This window comes from Nicotiana tabacum, chromosome 15, assembly GCF_000715075.1.
Source record: "Nicotiana tabacum cultivar K326 chromosome 15, ASM71507v2, whole genome shotgun sequence".
Lineage (NCBI taxonomy): Eukaryota > Viridiplantae > Streptophyta > Magnoliopsida > Solanales > Solanaceae > Nicotiana > Nicotiana tabacum.
Window position 1 is genome coordinate 25,580,507 of NC_134094.1, and position 18,599 is coordinate 25,599,105.

An 18,599-nucleotide genomic window follows, 5' to 3' on the forward strand; every position below is an offset into this window, starting at 1 on the left:
ATGAGTGGTCCATCAGTTTTAACTGTCTTTGGACTTTAGTGGAGTAATGTTATATTTTTTTGTCTCTTTTTTGTGTAGAACAGTTGAACAAAAGCTTTTACAGAAAACAGAACATAAGTTATTGGCTTCTCTTCTTTCGCACATGTCTTTTCATTAAATCAATACTGTTAAAGTGATTTTGTTGGCTTTTGTTATGTATCCTTCTGCCGGCTATATGATCGATGTGTTCTCAATTTATATAATACTCCTTAAATGATATGACTATTAATGACTTAAAATATTGATATCTTACTTTACTTTTATGTTCTAAACCATTGATGCTTGATTATAGATCATCATATCATTGCAACAACTTGTCTTGCTCTTGCTCCCTTCTGAAGTTGCTGATTATCCTTCAGGTATCTATTGGAGATATGATTATTGGAGATATGATTGCTTGTGACAATAAAAATATAAGTTTTCTTTGTTCAATGCTTATTGTTTGTATCCTTTACTTAATTGTTATATTTTACTTTTCTTCTGTATACTCCTATGTAATTAGAGATTATTGTGAACCTGATTACTATTTGCTAGAAGCCAAAGCAAGTCAATATATTTTTAATGCCTCTTGACTTATTTTCAAATATAACGAGCATGACTATTAGCTCAGGACAAGTACTAAATACTATTGATGAAGAGATATAAAGGCAAGCAGAGCAAATGGAAGAGATATAAAGGCAAGCAGAGAAGATTGATTAATATAAAAAAGAAATTATTTGGTTGCATGTCAAGTAAGATAAACCTTACATGTTGAAATATATTCATGTTTTGGATAATACACATTCCTCCATGGACTGCTTTTAGGTCTGCATCATATCATGTTCATAAATTTAACGCTGGTGGTGCTAAATGCTATTCATGTTCATAATATCGGATGTTTCACTTCTTGCTAAAATAATTACATTTGCACTATTGCATCTGAATTTGTGTTTTAACGTGTTTTAAATGTGCATTTTGATTTATTCTATGACATAGTACCTTTTGATAGATGAAGTAAGTTGTGAGGAGCTAGGAGCACAGGGATATGAATTGAATACCGTCTACCCAACTGATGCGTCGATGATTCTATACTTCCACAAAAGTTGGCTTGGGACCTGAAATACATGAACCTTTCAGATTTCTTGAAGAAACATATTTGCTATTCTAGGAGCATTAATCTGCACATTTTCAGTTGATCTGTACTTTGATACAGTAAATTATGATACTTATTAGATGAAAATTATGGGTTTATATCTTATAGTTTTCAATAATAGGGTGAGTTGTATTACCTGTTGGATGCCACTGCTTCATTAGGGGTTGTAAGATTGAAATATGAAGCCTGACCTACTGGATTACTTACAGCTTAAGTGCTCTTGAATTGAGATCACAGGTTGCTTTGTCATTTTGGGAGTACATTGCCAAATACTGTTCTCTGATTCCTAAACTATTCATTTATATTGCAGAAGAATCTAAAATGTCTTAGGAATATATGAAACATCTACATACAATATGTACATATTCTTTAACTGTTATTTGTTGTTTTAATATTCCTTATATGTTTCGTTGTCCTTAAGTTGATTGTGATAGTATGATGCTTCTTTTTGCATTGTGTCAAAGTTCATTGACTGTCACAACAAAAAGAAAATAAAATAGCACCTATATATACGACTTTTATTTTTTACGGTAATTGAGATCATCAGGACCAAAAAAAAGGTGAACAAAAAGACAATGGAAAAGGAACAAGAGGAGGAAGAGTAAGAACTAATACAGTTTATATGCATCAAGATATGAATAAGTAAATATTCATCATTTAACTTATATGTGCATTTGGCAAAAGAAAATATTTGCATATATCCCAAGTCACGGGGAGTAAAGTGACGAACTCAAAAATAATAAGAATAATGTTAAAATAAAAGCAACAACTGTTATTTAGCTATGTCATATTACAAGATAATTTTGAGATAATTTGAGAAACTAGAATATTATATTATAAAAGGTGTGACTTGAGTAGCTTGACATTCAAAAAAACACAAAACATGAAAGTAAAAAGAATCGGGTCCAAGAGCAACAATGTTTTGCTATTCCTTGAATCTTTCTTAAATACATAGAACGTGAATAAGCTTCATTAGTAATAGATAAATAACTAAAAGTTATATAGAAGTATACGTTCTAATCGAACAAAATTTATGAATTATCCCAAATATATGTTAATTATTTATAATTTCCTCCTAACATTATAAGCATGCTTTTCTTTTTATAAATTTAAATATATCATTTTATGATCGCGCGAAGCGCGAGCAAATTTACTAGTGTAACATAAAGCAGAGCACATTTTCATTTCCTTAACTAAAAATAGAAGATGATAGGTGACGGTTTACATACCTAAAAGCAGAAATAACAACAAAGGACCAAATAAATGTCTGAAAATGCAGGGAATGAGCTCAACTACTAGTTACAGCAACAACAACCATGAAGCAACAATAAACCCCATCTAAATTAACTTGGAAACCCAGAAATGCAGAAGGAATATAGATTTCAAGACAAACTACAACTTTTGATTTGTTTGGATTATAAAAACCACTTCAGATTCTACTACTTTCTCCTTTTTCGGAATGTTTTTTTTGGTTTTCTTAAGAATCTCTTTCAACTTTTCTTCTCAGTTGTTTTTTGTGTGTGAGTGCAAAATGCAGATAGGAGTGTGTGTTCAGTCAGGTCACTTTATGAGAGAATGAGTAAGGGAATATATATATATATATATATATATATATATATATATATATATATATATATATATATATATATATATAAGAAAAGATGAGGGTAAGGTCTGTGAGGAGAGGGAATGTCCAGAGTCTGTTATTAGAGAATATGAGTGTGTGTATATGCAAAAAAGATGAGAGAATGACTAGGGAATCCGTCTGCCCTAAAAAAATAGGGTAAAATGCATTTTTTTAACAGATTTGGGCAGCTGTCCACTTCAGATATTCTTTCCTTATTTTTCAGCCCCTTTTACTTCTGTATTTACCCCTAAGCCCCCTAAACACTTGCCATGTTCTGTTTTTTTATTGCATACTAGTCCTTTTCTCCCTTTTCTAGAACCTTTCCGTAATATTCCCTAAATTAAGAAATTACCCATAGCTCCCCGTCCTTTTAAACTATACTGACTTAAAAGAAACAAGTATTGGGCCTTACTCCGATAATCATAACTGAACCTTTGCATTTTTTAATTGAAGAAAAAGAAAATTAACCAATCTCAAAGCTCTTACTCTCTCTATACTCATATCAACCTAATAACAGGTTTGCTCCAATTAATCCTAACAAATCAACTAAACCAATTTGCAAATTAAACAAGGCAACAAACACTTGAACTTAGAAAATTACAACTCAAAAAAGAAATATTAACTAACAGTAAATCGAATGCAATTTCACAGCAGAAACGGTCTTAAAATGACTTGTACGAAGTCACATAGCTAGTCATGAATGGAAAGTCATTATGGTCAAATAAAACATAACAGCTAAAGAGGCTGGAGCAGTGAAATCTTACCACGATTAACCTTTAACATATCCGTGAAGCTGGAATCCGGAAAGCCAAACCAACACCGGCAAATACAAGAATTCTGGCATGTAATGGAGATTGTCACATGAGCACAAGCCGCCAAATTCACATGCGATCCAATGCTACATGGAAAAATATTCATTACAAGCCAAATTTGGAGAAGACGAAGCGGCTTCAGAGGCAATCGGAGTGGCCAAAAAGAGTTCATAAACCACTGAAAAATCAGGTAAAAATAGGCAAACTAGGGTTTATGGTCATTTTTAGATCTGCTATACGAATCGATAAAGAGGGAGTCGAGAGATGAGGCTAAGAGATTTGGAAAGAGGAGGGAACAAAGGTTATTTTGTGATATTTTGGCAGACTTGGAGACGAGCCACCGACGGAGATACTCTTTGGTGTGGTAGGCGGCTAAGGGTGAGAGGGTGAGAGGGATGAGGAATTGGGATTGGTATTTAGGGTTTGGGGTATTCATTCAGACAGTTTTAAGGGGTTTGGAGTTCAGTTCGGAGTCGTTGGATTGATTTTGAGGGACGGTTGGGATTGATTAAGGACAAAATGGGGTCGTTTGGTAATAAAAGGGATATGGTCCGGATATGAGGGTCGTCTGGGCGGATTATTAAAGGTGTTTGAGCCTCAGGGCTTGGCCCAACAGCTTTTCTTTTGCTTCTAATTCAAACTTGGCCAATTTAATTGAATTTTTAATTTGACCCTAACCTAATTATCCAATTTGTCTAATAATTAACTAATTATCACCTTAAGCTTTAATTGAATTACTAACTAAAATTCAAAGAAAAACGACCAATGCAATATTTGTGATTTTGTGTGCTTAACTAATGCAACTACATGCCAACTAAATTCCAATAATGTGATTATCATCTAAAAATGCAAAAAATGAATAATAAAATATTTCTGATGGTTTTAAAATAATCCTAATGATGCAAATGATCTACCAATGAAATAAAGATGCAATCAAATAAAACTTTTAAAATTCTACAAAGTAAAAAAAATTATTTGGGATATTTTTAGGAGTGATTTCATATGTGAGGAAAATATTATGCGCTCACAGCTGCCCCTCTTTTCTCGAGAATATGAAGAGTTTCCGCGCAAAGATAAAGTGAGCAATTACGACCAATTATTTCCTGTTTGACACTCCATGGGAAGCATTTTGAAAAGTTTTGACCAAACCTTGCTTTCGGGGTTGCCTACACATCCTTGGCTATAAAGGAATTAGGTTAGTGTAGTTCTGGAAATTTTGGTAGCTGGGACTACTTAAATGCCATGATTTCACTAATGTCGATGCTGTTACTGCTTGCTGAACTCCTTATTACACCAAAATCAAAATCAAAAAAAACTAAACAAGCCTATCAACTATGAGTTAAAACATTCCTATCTATACGTATTTTGAAGATTGATCTTGAGTCTTGGTTAGTTCTTCACGCAAACTTTGATCTGAACCTTAATGCTTGCTAGCCGCAAGTGCTAGTTCATTCTTCTATGGCTTCTTTTGATCAAAACAGGAAATGCAATGCTCGTGACTTCAGTCATGTCTTGAGCAGTCCATATCCTTTCATCCGCTTCTGCATTTTGGATTCACTTTTTTTCTTTTCTTTTCTTTATTTTGGATTGAGACTTATTCATTTGGTCATTTCGAACCCCATGCCTTGAGGTAAAACCTACTCAAATACCAAACCAAACAAACAAATGAAATTGTTTTGCTCTAGTTTTCACTAGGAAAATTTCATGAGTTATTTGTAACAAAACTCTATACTACTTCATTATTGAAAGCAATAAAAGGTTGGGATAAGTGTACCCTAGGAAAATATGATACTTTGGGAATGGTATACCCTGATTGTCTAAATGGTGCCTCAACTAAGGATTCGGTATACCTTATATTGGAAAAAATGTGGCTAGGGAATGGTGTATCCCTTATTAACAAAGATACCAGAGAGTGGTGTACCCTGTATTTAAGATCAGATCAACTAGGGATTGGTATACCCTACATAGGAAAATACAACTAGGGATTGGTGTACCTTATACGTGTAAGGAGATCAAGGAGTGGTTTACCTTCTATTTCAACTCACATCAACTGGGGAGTGGTGTACCCTATGTTAGGAAACACAGCTAGGGATTCGTGTACCCTATAATGGTAAGGAGACTAGCGAGTGGTGTACCCTATGTCTAAAATATCATCAACTAGGAAGTGGTGTACCCTATGTTGGAAAGCACAGTAAGGGATTGATGTACCCTACACTTGTAAGGAGACTAGGCAGTGGTGACACTATGTCTAAAATACCATCAACTAGGGAGTGGCGTACCCTATGTTGGAAAACACGGTTAGGGATTAATGTACCCTATACTGGTAAGGAAACTGGGGAGTAATGTACCATATATCTGAAATATCATCAACTAGGGAGTGGTATACCATATGTTGGAAAATATAGCTAGGGATTGGTGTACCCTATACTGGTAAGGAGGCTATGGAGTGGTGTACCCTATGTCTAAAATATCATTAACTAGGGACTGGTGTACCCTATATTGGAAAACAAATCTAGGGATTCGTGTACCCTATACAGGTAAGGGAACTAGGGAGTGGTGAACCCAATGCCTAAACTTTCATCAACTAGGGAGTGGTGTACCCTATGTTGCAAAACACAGTTAGGGATTGGTGTACCCTATACTGGTAAGAAGACTAGGGAGTGATGCACCCTATGTCTAAAATATCATCAACTAGGGAGTGGTGTACCCTATGTTGGAAAACACATATAGGGATTGGTCTACCCAATATTGGTAAGGAGACTTAGGAGTGGTGATCCTATGTCCAAAATATCATCAACTAAGGAGTGGTGTACCTTATATTGAAAACTACACCTAGGTATTGGTGTACCCTATACAGGTAAGGAGACTAGGGAGTGGTGACCCTATGTCAATAATATCATCAATTAGGGAGTGGTGTGCACTAGGTTGAAAAACACATCTAGGGATTGGTGTACCCTATACTAGTAAAGAGACTAGGGTGTGGTGTACCCTATGTCAAAAATATCATCAACTAGGGAGTGGTGTACCCTATATTGGAAAACACAAATAGGGATTCGTGTACCCTATACAGGTAAGGAGACTATGGAGTGGTGACCCTTCGTCTAAAATATCATCAACTAAGGAATGGTGTACCCTATGTTGGAAAACACAGCTTGGGATTGGTGTATCCTATACTTGTAAGAGGAGTATGGAGTGGTGATCCTATATCTAAAATATCATCAACTAGGCAGTAGTGTACCCTATGTTGCAAAACATATCTAGGGATTGGTGTACTCTATACTGGTAAGGAGACTAGGGATTGATGCACCCTATGTCTAAAATATCATCAACTAGGGAGTGGTATACACTATGTTGGAAAACACATCTACGATTTTGGTGTACCCTATATTGGTAAGGATACCTGGGAGTTGTGTACCATATGTTTAAAATATCATCAACCAGGGAGTGGTATACCCTATTTTGGAAAACACAACTAGGAATTGGTGTAACCTATACTGGTAAGGAGGTTAGGAAGTGGTGTACCCTATATCTAAAATATCATTAACAAGGGAGTGGGGTGCCCTATGTTGGAAAACAAAGTTAGGGATTGGTGTATCCTATACTTGTAAGGAGACTAGGGAGTGGTGACCCTTCGTCTAAACTTTCATCAACTAGGAAGTGGGGAACCCTATATTGGGAAACACGGCTAGGGATTCGTGTATCCTATACTGGTAAGGGGAGTATGGAGTGGTGACCCTATGTTTAAAATATCATCAATTAGGGAGTGGTGTACCCTATGTTGCAAAACACACCTAGGGATTGGTGTACCCTATACTAGTAAGGAGACTAGGGAGGGATGCACCCTATATCTAATATATCATCAACTAGGGAGTGGTGCACAATATGTTGGGAAACACATCTAGGATTTCGGTGTACCCTATACTGGTAAGGAAACTAGGAAGTGGTGTACCATATGTCTAAAATATCATCAACTAGGGAGTCATATACCATAGGTTAGAAAACACAGCTAGGGATTGGTGTACCCTATACTGGTAAGGAGGCTAGGGAGTGTTGTACCCTATATCAAAAATATGATTAACTAGGGAGTGGTGTACCCTATGTTGAAAAACAAAGCTAGGGATTGGTGGACCCTATACAGGTAAGGACACTAGGGAGTGGCATGCCGTATGTCTAAACTTTCGTCAACTAGGGAGTGGGGAACCCTATATTGGAAAACACAGCTAGGGATTGGTCTACCCTATACTGGTAACAAGACTAGGGAGTGGTGCACCCTATATCTAAAATATCATCAACTAGGGAGTGGGGAACCATATGATGGAAAACACAGCTAGGTATTGTGTACCCTATACTAGTAAGGAGACTCGGGAGTTGGTCACCCTATGTCTAAAATAGCATCAACTAGGGAGTGGTATACCCGAAGTTGGAAAACACAGCTAGGGAATGGTCTACCCAATATTGGTAAGGATACTAGGGAGTGGTGACCCTATGTCCAAAATATCATCAACAAGGGAGTGGTGTACCCTATGTTGGAAAATACACCTAGGGATTGGTGTACCCTATACCCTATGTCTATAATATCATCAACTAGGGAGTGGTGTACCTTATGTTGGAAAATACACCTAGGGATTGGTGTACCCTATAATAGTAAAGAGACTAGGGTGTGGTGTACCCTTTGTCAAAAATATCACCAACTAGGGAGTGGTGTACGCTATGTTGGAAAACACAGATAGGGATTCATGTACCCTATACAGGTAAGGAGACTATGGAGTGGTGACCCTTCGTCTAAAATATCATCAACTAAGGAGTGGTGTACCTTATGTTGGAAAACACAGCTAGGGATTAGTGTATCCTATACTTGTAAGGGGAGTATGGAGTGGTGATCCTATATCTAAACTATCACCAACTAGGGAGTAGTGTACCCTATGTTGCAAAACACATCTAGGGATTGGTGTAACCTCTACTGGTAAGGAGACTAGGGAATGATGCACCCTTTGTCTAAAATATCATCAACTAGGGAGTGGTATACACTATGTTGGGAAACACATCTACGATTTTGGTGTATCCTATATTGGTAAGGATATTAGGGAGTGGTGTACCATATGTCTAAAATATCATCAACCAGGGAGTGGTATACCCTATTTTGGAAAACACAACTACGAATTGGTGTAATCTATACTGGTAAGGAGGCTAGGGATTGGTGTGCCCTATGTTGGAAAATAAAGTTAGGGATTGGTGTACCCTATACTTGTAAGGAGACTAGGGAGTGGTGACCCTTCGTCTAAGATATCATCAACTAAGGAGTGGTGTACCCTATGTTGGAAAACACGGCTAGGGATTGGCGTATCCTATACTGGTAAGGGGAGTATGGAGTGGTGACCCTATATTTAAAATATCATCAATTAGGGAGTGGTGTACCCTATGTTGCAAAATACAGCTAGGGTTTGGTGTATCCTATACTAGTAAGGCGACTAGGGAGGGACGCACCCTATGTCTAATATATCATCAACTAGGGAGTGGTGCACAATATGTTGGGAAACACATCTAGGATTTTTGTGTACCCTATACTGGTAAGGAAACTAGGAAGTGGTGTACCATATGTCTAAAATATCATTAACTAGGGAGTGATATACCATAGGTTGGAAATCACAGCTAGGGAATGGTGTACCCTATACTGGTAAGGAGGCTAGGGAGTGTTGTACCCTATATCAAAAATATGATTAACTAGGGAGTGGTGTACCCTATGTTGAAAAACAAAGCTAGGGATTGGTGGACCCTATACAGGTAAGGACACTAGGGAGTGGCATGCCGTATGTCTAAACTTTCGTCAACTAGGGAGTGGGAAACCCTATATTAGAAAACACAGCTAGGGATTGGTCTACCCTATACTACTAACGAGACTAGGGAATGGTGCACCCTATATCTAAAATATCATCAACTAGGGAGTGGGGAACCATATGATGGAAAACACAGCTAGGGATTGTGTACCCTATACTGGTAAGGAGACTAGGGAGTTGGTCACCCTATGTCTAAAATATCATCAACTAGGGAGTGGTGTACCCGTAGTTGGAAAACACAGCTAGGGAATGGTCTACCCAATATTGGTAAGGATACTAGGGAGTGGTGACCCTATGTCCAAAATATCATCAACAAGGGAGTGGTGTACCCTATGTTGGAAAATACACCTAGGGATTGGTGTACCCTATACCCTATGTCTATAATATCATCAACTAGGGAGGGGTGAATCCAATGTTGGAAAATACACCTAAGGATTGGTGTACCCTATACTAGTAAAGAGACTAGGGTGTGGTGTACCCTATGTCAAAAATATCATCAACTAGGGAGTGGTGTATCCTATGTTGGAAAACACAGATAAGGATTCGTGTACCCTATACAGGTAAGGAGACTATAGAGTGGTGACCCTTCGTCTAAAATATCATCAACTAAGGAGTGGTGTACCCTATGTTGGAAAACACAGCTAGGGATTGGTGTATCCTATACTTGTAAGGGGAGTATGGAGTGGTGATCCTATATCTAAAATATCATCAACTAGGAAGTAGTGTACCCTATGTTGCAAAACATATCTAGGGATTGATGTACCCTATACTGGTAAGGAGACTAGGGATTGATGCACCCTATATCTAAAATATCATCAGCTAGGGAGTGGTATACACTATGTTGGGAAACACATCTACGATTTTGGTGTACCCTATATTGGTAAGGATACTAGGGAGGGGTGTACCATATGTCTAAAATATCATCAACCAGGGAGTGGTATACCCTATTTTTGAAAACACAACTAGGAACTAGTGTAATCTATACTAGTAAGGGGGCTAGAGAGTGATGCACCCTATATCTAAAATATCATTAACTAGGGAGTGGTGTACCCTATGTTGGAAAACAAAGTTAGGGATTGGTGTACCCTATACTTGTAAGGAGACTAGGAAGCGGTGACCCTTCGTCTAAGATATCATCAACTAAGGAGTGGTGTACCCTATGTTGGAAAACACTCCTAGGGATTGGCGTATCCTATACTGGTAAGGGGAGTATGGAGTGGTGACCCTATATATAAAATATCATCAATTAGGGAGTGGTGTACCATATGTTGCAAAACACAGCTAGGGATTCGTGTACCCTATATATTAGTGAGGAGGCTAGGGAGGGACGCACCCTATGTCTAATATATCATCAACTAGGGAGTGGTGCACAATATGTTGGGAAACACATCTAGGATTTCGGTGTACCCTATACTGGTAAGGAAACTAGGAAGTGGTGTACCATATGTCTAAAATATCATCAACTAGGGAGTCATATACCATAGGTTAGAAAACACAGCTAGGGATTGGTGTACCCTATACTGGTAAGGAGGTTAGGGAGTGGTGTACCCTATGTTGGAAAACATAGCTAGGGATTGGTGTACCCTATACTGGTAAGGAGGCTAGAGAATGGTGTACCCTATGTTGGAAACCACAGCTAGGGATTGGTGTACCCTATACTGGTAAGGAGGCTAGGGAGTGGTGTACCCTATGTCTAAAATATTATTAACAATGGAGTGGTGTACCTTATGTTGGAAAACAAAGCTAGGGATTTGTGTGCCCTATACAAGTAAGGAGACTAGGAAGTGTTGTACCCTATGTCTAAACTTTCATCAACTAGGGAGTGGGGAACCCTATATTGAAAAACACAGCTAGGGATTAGTGTACTCTATACTGGTAATGAGACTAGGGACTTGTTCACCCTATATATAAAATATCATCAACTAGGAAGTGGGGAACCATATGATGGAAAACACAGCTAGGGATTGTGTACCCTAAAATGGTAAGCAGCCTAGAGTGTTGGTGACCCTTTGTCTATAATATCATCAACTAGGGAGTGGTGTACCCTATATTGGAAAATACACCTAGGGATTCGTGTACCCTATACAGGTAGGGAGACTAGGGAATGGTGTAACCTATGTCAGAAATTTCATCAACTATGGAGTGGGGAACCCATAACTGGAAAACACATATAGGGATTGGTGTACCTTATACTGGTAAGGATACTAGGGAGTGGTGCACCCTATATCTATAATATCACCAACTAAGGACTGGGGTAGCCTATGATGGAAAATACAACTAACGATCGTGTACCCTATACTAGTAAGAAGAATAGGGAGTGGTGTACCCTATGTCTAAAACAACATCAACTAGGGAGTGGTGTACCCTAGGTTGGAAAGAACAGCTAGGGATTAGTGTACCCTATACTGGTAACGAGACCAGGGACTGGTGACCCTATATCTAAAATATCATCAACTAAGGAGTGGTGTACCCTACATTGGGAAACACAGCTATTGATTGGTGTACCTTATACTCATAAGGAGACTAGGGAGTGGTGTACCCTATGTATAAAATATCATCAACTAGGGAGTGGTATATCCTATGTTGGAAAACACAACTAGGGATTGATGTACCTTATACTGGTAAGGAGAGTAGGGAGTGGTGTACCCTATGTCTATAATATCATCAACTATGGAGTGGTGTACCCTATGTTGGAAAACACAACTAGGGATTGGTGTACCCTATACTAGTAAGGAGGCTAGGGAGTGTTGTACCATATGTATAAAATATCATTGACTAGGGAGTGGTGTACCCTATGTTGGAAAACAAAGCTAGGGATTGATGTACCCTATACTTGTAAGGAGACTAGGGAGTGGTGACCCTTCATCTAAAATATCATCAACTAAGGAATGGTTTACCCTATGTTGGAAAACACACCTAGGGATTGGTGTATCCTATACTGGTAAGGGGAGCATGGAGTGGTGACCCTATATCTAAAATATCATCAACTAGGGGGTGGTGTACCCTATGTTGCAAAACACAACTAGGGATTGGAGTACCCTATACTGGTAAAGAGACTAGTGAGCGATGCATTCTATGTCTAAAATATCACCAACTAGGGAGTGGTGTACACTTTGTTAGGGAATCCTTCTAGGATTTTGGTGTACCCTATACTATTAAGGAAATTAGGGAGTGGTGTACCATATGTCTGAAATATCATCAACTAGGGAGTGATATACCATATGTTGGAAAACAAAGCTAGGGATTTGTGTACCCTATGTTGGTAAGGAGGCTAGGGAGTGGTGTACCCTATGTCTAAAATATCATTAACTAGGGAATGGTATACCCTATGTTGGAAAACAAAGCTAGGGATTGGTGTACCCTATACAGGTAAAGAGACTACGGAGTGGTGTGCTGTGTCTAAACTTTCATCTACTAAGGAGTGGGGAACCATATGATGGAAAACACAGGTAGGGATTGTGTACCCTATACTAGTAACAAGACTAGGGAGTTGGTGACCCTATGTGTAAAATATCATCAACTAGGGTCTGGTGTCCTCGATATTGGAAAACACAGTTAGGGATTGGTCTACCTAATATTGGTAAGGAGTCTAGGGTGTAGGGTACCCTATGTCAAAAATATCATCAACTAGGGAGTGGTGTACCCTATGTTTGAAAACACAGACTAGGGAGTGGTGTACCCTACGTCTAAAGATCATCAACTGGGGAGTGGTGTACCCTATGTCTAAAGATCATCAACTGGGGAATGGTGTACCCTATATTAGAAAATACAGCTAGGGATTGGTGTACCCTATACTGTTAAGGAGACTAGGGAGTGGTGACCAATGTCTAAAATATCATCAACTAGAGAGTGGTGTACCCTATGTTGGAAAATACATATAGGGATTGGTCTACCCAATATTGGTGAGGAGACTAGGGTGTGGTGACCCTATATCCAAAATATCATCAACCAGGGAGTGGTGTACCCTATATTGGAAAATACACCTAGGGATTTGTGTACCATATTCATCTAAACCCTTGATTTCACCAATTAACATGTTATAATCTACCCATAAACTATGTATTTAACTCACATTGTGTAAAAATTACTTACCTCAAAGTGCTAGGTGAAATCCCCTCTCTAAGAGCTCCAAGAATCACCCAAACAATGAAATAAATGAGCTACAAATGACTAAGTCCCGCATTAAATTGGGGTCTTCCTCCAGCTATTATCGCACCTACGGTGCCTTGGCCGCATTTGCGGTGCGTAGTCCACTTCTGCGGAGGTCTTCAAGCCCAGTAAGGGCCGTTTCTGAGGATGGGATCCTGCTTCTGCGGTCCCGCTTCTGCGGCAAGCGTACTGCTTCTGCGGCTGGGTCCGCTCCTGCGCCCTTCCTCATCACACCTGTGCATTCGCCGGTGCACACAAAAATCCGCACTTGCAGTCCATGGCCAAATGCTCCAGAACTGCTTCTGCGGTTCAACTATCGCACTTGGGGCTCGCACCTGCATCCCAAAGCTCACAGGTGCGGGCACACAAGAACTGGTGCACCAGCAGCCCTCTTGAGTTTCAAACTCAATTCGCGCATCGTCTGAATGGAATCCGGGGCCTCGAGGCCCCGTCCAAACATACCAACAAGTTTGAAATCATAAAACAGACTCGCTTTCACCCTCGGAATGCACAAAACCACCTCAAAACTAAGAATCACACCCCAAACAAATTGAATCAAGAATATGAACTTCAAGTTCTTCTAACTTACTCCTGACGCACCGAAACATACTTAAACTACTAGGAATGGCGCCAAATTTGGTGTTCAAGTCTTAAATGACATAAGGGAACTATTATCGATCTCGTAATTTCATTTGGACCTCGATAACACAAAAACCTACCCCAAACAAAATTTAAAGAACTTCAAAAACCTTCAACGAACCAACTTTCACTATTAGGCGCCGAAACACTTCCGGGTCATCCAAAACCCGATCCTAACATACGCCCAAGTCCGAAATCATCATACGAACCTATTGGAACCATAAAATCCTGATTCCGAGGTCGTTTACTCAAAATGTTGGCCAAAGTCAAACTTGGCCTTATAAGGCCAACTTAAGTAACCAAGTGTTCCGATTTCAACCCGAACTCTGCCAAATCCCGAACTAACCATCCCCGCAAGTCATAAAATAGTAAAATCACATACGGGGGGTTTTATTTAGGAAACAGGGTTCCAAAAAGCAAAACAACCGGTCGGGTCATTATATTCTCCACCTCTTAAACAAACATTCGTCCTAAAACGGTCTAGAATCATATCTGGAGTGCTGAATAAGTATTGATATCTGCTCCGCATGTCCTCCTCAAACTCCCAAGTCGCCTCCTCGACTGGTTGGCCCCTCTACTAAACCTTTACTACGGAAATGCTCTTGGATCTCAACTGGCGAAACTGTCTATCAATAATGGTAATTGGCTCCTCCTCATAACCCAGGCTCTCATCTAACTGAATCATGCTGGAGTCTAACACATGTGACAAGTTGGCATGATACCTGTGGAGCATAGACATATGAAAAATCGGATGAACTCTCGATAGACTGGGAGGCAAGGCAAGCTCATAAGCAACCTCTCCAACTCATCTCAACACCTCAAATGGGCCTATAAATCTTGGGCTCAACTTGCCCTTTTTCCCGAACCTCATGATCCCTTTCATCGGCGAGACTTTCAAGAGAACCTTCTCGCTCACCATAAATGATACCTCACGTGCCTTCTGGTCCATGTAACTCTTCTATCTGGACTGTGCTGTGTGAAGTCGCTCCTGAATCAACTTTACGTTTTTCAAGGCATCCTTTACCAAATCAGTACCATAGAACTTAGCCTCGTCGGGCTCAAACCATCCAATGGGAGAACGATATCGCCGACCATATAAAGCCTCAAAGGGAGCCATCTCGATGTTGGACTGATAACTGTTGTTGAAAGCAAACTCGGCCAAGGGCAAGAATCGATCCCAGTGCCCTCCAAAGTCAATCACACATGCTCTGAGCATGCCCTCCAAGATCTGAACTGTCCGCTCCGACTGTCCGTCGGTCTATGGATGAAATGCTATGCTGAGCTCTACACGGGTCCTCAACTCACTCTGTACTGCTCTCCAGAAATGTGAGGTGAACTGAGGGCCTCTGTCTGATATGATATAGACAGGAACACCATGCAACCGAACTATCTCCTGAATATAAACCTAGGTGAACCTCTCTGAAGTATACGTAGTCACAACTGGGATGAAGTGTGTCGACTTGGTCAATCTGTCGACAATGAACCAAACTGCATCAAACTTCCGCGAGGTCTGCGGAAACCCTACTACGAAGTCCATAGTAATGCGCTCCTACTTCCACTCAAGTATAGTCATCTGCTAGAGTAAGCCACCTGGCCTCTGGTGCTCATACTTAACATGTTGGCAATTTAGGCACCTAGCTACATACTCAACTATGTCTTTCTTCATCCACCGCCACCAATAATGCTGCCTCCATTCGCGATACATCTTCATAGCACCTGGGTGAATGGATTATCGAGAACTGTGCGCCTCCTCTAGAATCCTCTCCCTCAAGCCATCGATATTAGGAACACATAGACGACCCTGGAGCTACGGAACATCATCCCCACCGATAGAAACCTCCTTGGAACCACCCTGTAGTACCGTCTCTCTGAAGACCAACAAGTGCGAATCATCAAGCTATCGAGCCTTTATCTGCTCCAATAGTGAAGACTGGGCAATAACGCATGCAAGAACTCGGTTGGGCTCTGAAATATCCAACCTCACCAGTTTGTTAGCCAAGGACTGAATGTCCAAAACCAATGGTCTCTCTGCTACTGAAATGAATGTCATGCTACCCATACTCTCTGCCTTTCTGCTCAAGGCATCCGCGACCATATTCGCCTTTTTCGGATGATAAAGAATGGCAATATCATAATCCTTCAGTAACTCAAGCCATCTGCACTGCCTCAAATTGATATCTTTTTGCTTGAACAAATGCTGTAAACTGCGATGATCAGTGTAAACCTCACATGACACCCCATAAAGATAATGCCTCCAGATCTTAAGAGCATGAACAATCGCGGCTAACTCTAGATTGTGAACGGGGTAATTCTTCTCATGGATCTTCAGGTGACGAGAAGCATATGCAATAACTCGCCCTTCCTGCATCAATACACAACCCAAGCCAATGCGTGAAGCATTGCAATACACTGTATACATCCCTGAACCAAAAGACAGCACTAGAACCGGTGATGTAGTCAAAGTTGTCTTTAGCTTCAGGAAGCTCGCCTCACAATCATCGGACCAACGGAACGGAGCACCCTTATGGGTCAATTTGGTCAAAGGTGCTGCAATAGATGAGAAGCCTTCCACAAACCAACGATAATAACCTGCTAACCCCAAGAAACTCCTGATCTCAGTCGCTGTAGTAGCACGATGCCAACTCTGAACTGCCTCAATCTTCTTGGGATCTACCTTAATACCCTCACCTGATACGACATGCCCCAAGAATGTTTCAGAATCTGGCCAAAACTCACACTTGGAGAACTTAGCATATAGCTTCTGTTCCCGCAAGGTCTAAAGCACCACCCTCAAATGCTGCTCATGCTCCTCCATGCTGCGCGAATAGATCAAAATGTCATCAATGAAGACGATGACGAAAGAATCAATATAAGGTCTAAACACCCTATTCATCGAATCCATAAACGCTGCTGGGGCATTAGTCAAGCCGAAGGACATCACTAGAAACTCATAATGGCCATATCTAGTACAGAAAGCATTTTTCAGAACGTCCGAGTCGCGAATCTTCAACTGATGGTAACCCAATCTCAAGTCGATCTTAGAGAATACCCTAGCACCATGCAACTGGCCAAGCATATCATCAATAAGCGGCAACGGGTACTTGTTCTTAATGGTAACTTTGTTCAACTGGCGGTAATTAATGCACATCCGCATAGTCCCATCTTTCTTCTTTACAAATAATACTGGTGCACCCCAAGGTGATACACTTGGCCTGACGAACCCCTTTGCTAGCAACTCCTCAAGTTGTTCCTTCAACTCCTTCAACTCTTTCGGAGCCATACGGTACAGTGGGATAGATATATGCTAGGTACCTGGAGCCAAGTCATTGCAGAAATCATTATCACGACCTGGTGGCATGCCGGGAAGATCAGAAGGAAACACATCGGAGAACTCCCGGACTACTGGTACTGGCTCAATCGTCGGAGTCTCTATGGTAGTATCCCGAACATAGGCTAGATAAGCCAAACAAACCTTCTCGATCATGTGTCGAGCCTTCGTAAAAGAGATAACCCGACTAGATGTACTGACAGACGAACCCTTCCACTCCAATCTAGGAAACTCTAGCATCGCTAAGGTAACAGTCTTGGCATGGCAATCGAGGATGGCGTGATATGGGGATAACCATTCCATGCTCAGGATAACCTCAAAGTTGATCATATCGAGCAACAGAAGATCCACTCTAGTCTCATAACCACAGAATATGACCACACAGGACCGATAGATCCGATCCACAATAACGGAATCACATACAGGAAAGGACACATAAACTAGAGTGCCCAAGGATTCCCAAGGAACATCCAAGAAATGAGAAAACAGAGATGACACATAAGAATAAGTAGATCCTGGATCAAATAATATAGAAGCATCCCTACCGCAGACAGAAATAATACATGTGATCACGGCATCTGAGGCCACTACATCTGGTCTGGCCGGGAAAGCATAGAATCTAGCTGGAGCGCCGACTGGCTAGCCTCCGCCCATTTGAACCGTAGCTGGCTGACCTTCCCCTGCCTAGCCTCCACCTCTAGGATGGCCCCTACCTGCCTGCCCTCCGCCTCTAGGCCACTGGACGGCTGGTGTTGTAATCATGGGCTGATGACCCTGCTGTACTTCCTTGCACCTAAGACTGGGGCAGAACCTCCGCACATGACTGGGATCCCCGCACTCGAAACAACCTCTTGGTACGGTGATCTGTTATCCTGAAGTCTGACCCTGATGGCTTGAATACCCAGTGGATGAACCTTGAATGGCTGGTGGGCGGAAAGAACTCTCCAGCATCGCACTGAAATAGGGTCGCACCGGAGCACCCCGAGGAGGCGGCAGTGCTTGACATATGGGCCTACTGGGTTGACCCCATATGAACTGA

The 18,599-nt window shown here is 40.6% G+C and overlaps 1 long non-coding RNA gene across 1 annotated transcript; it reads right to left on the bottom strand.

Annotated features, from left to right (window-relative positions):
• Nucleotides 1-1,017: 1,017 nt before the first annotated feature.
• LOC142169429 (uncharacterized) lies at nucleotides 1,018-3,998 on the bottom strand. The gene is made up of 2 exons (XR_012699179.1): nucleotides 3,563-3,998; nucleotides 1,018-1,133 (listed from the first exon to the last, which is right to left on the bottom strand). It is a non-coding gene; the product is annotated as an uncharacterized LOC142169429 (long non-coding RNA).
• Between the last annotated feature and the right edge of the window lie 14,601 nt (nucleotides 3,999-18,599).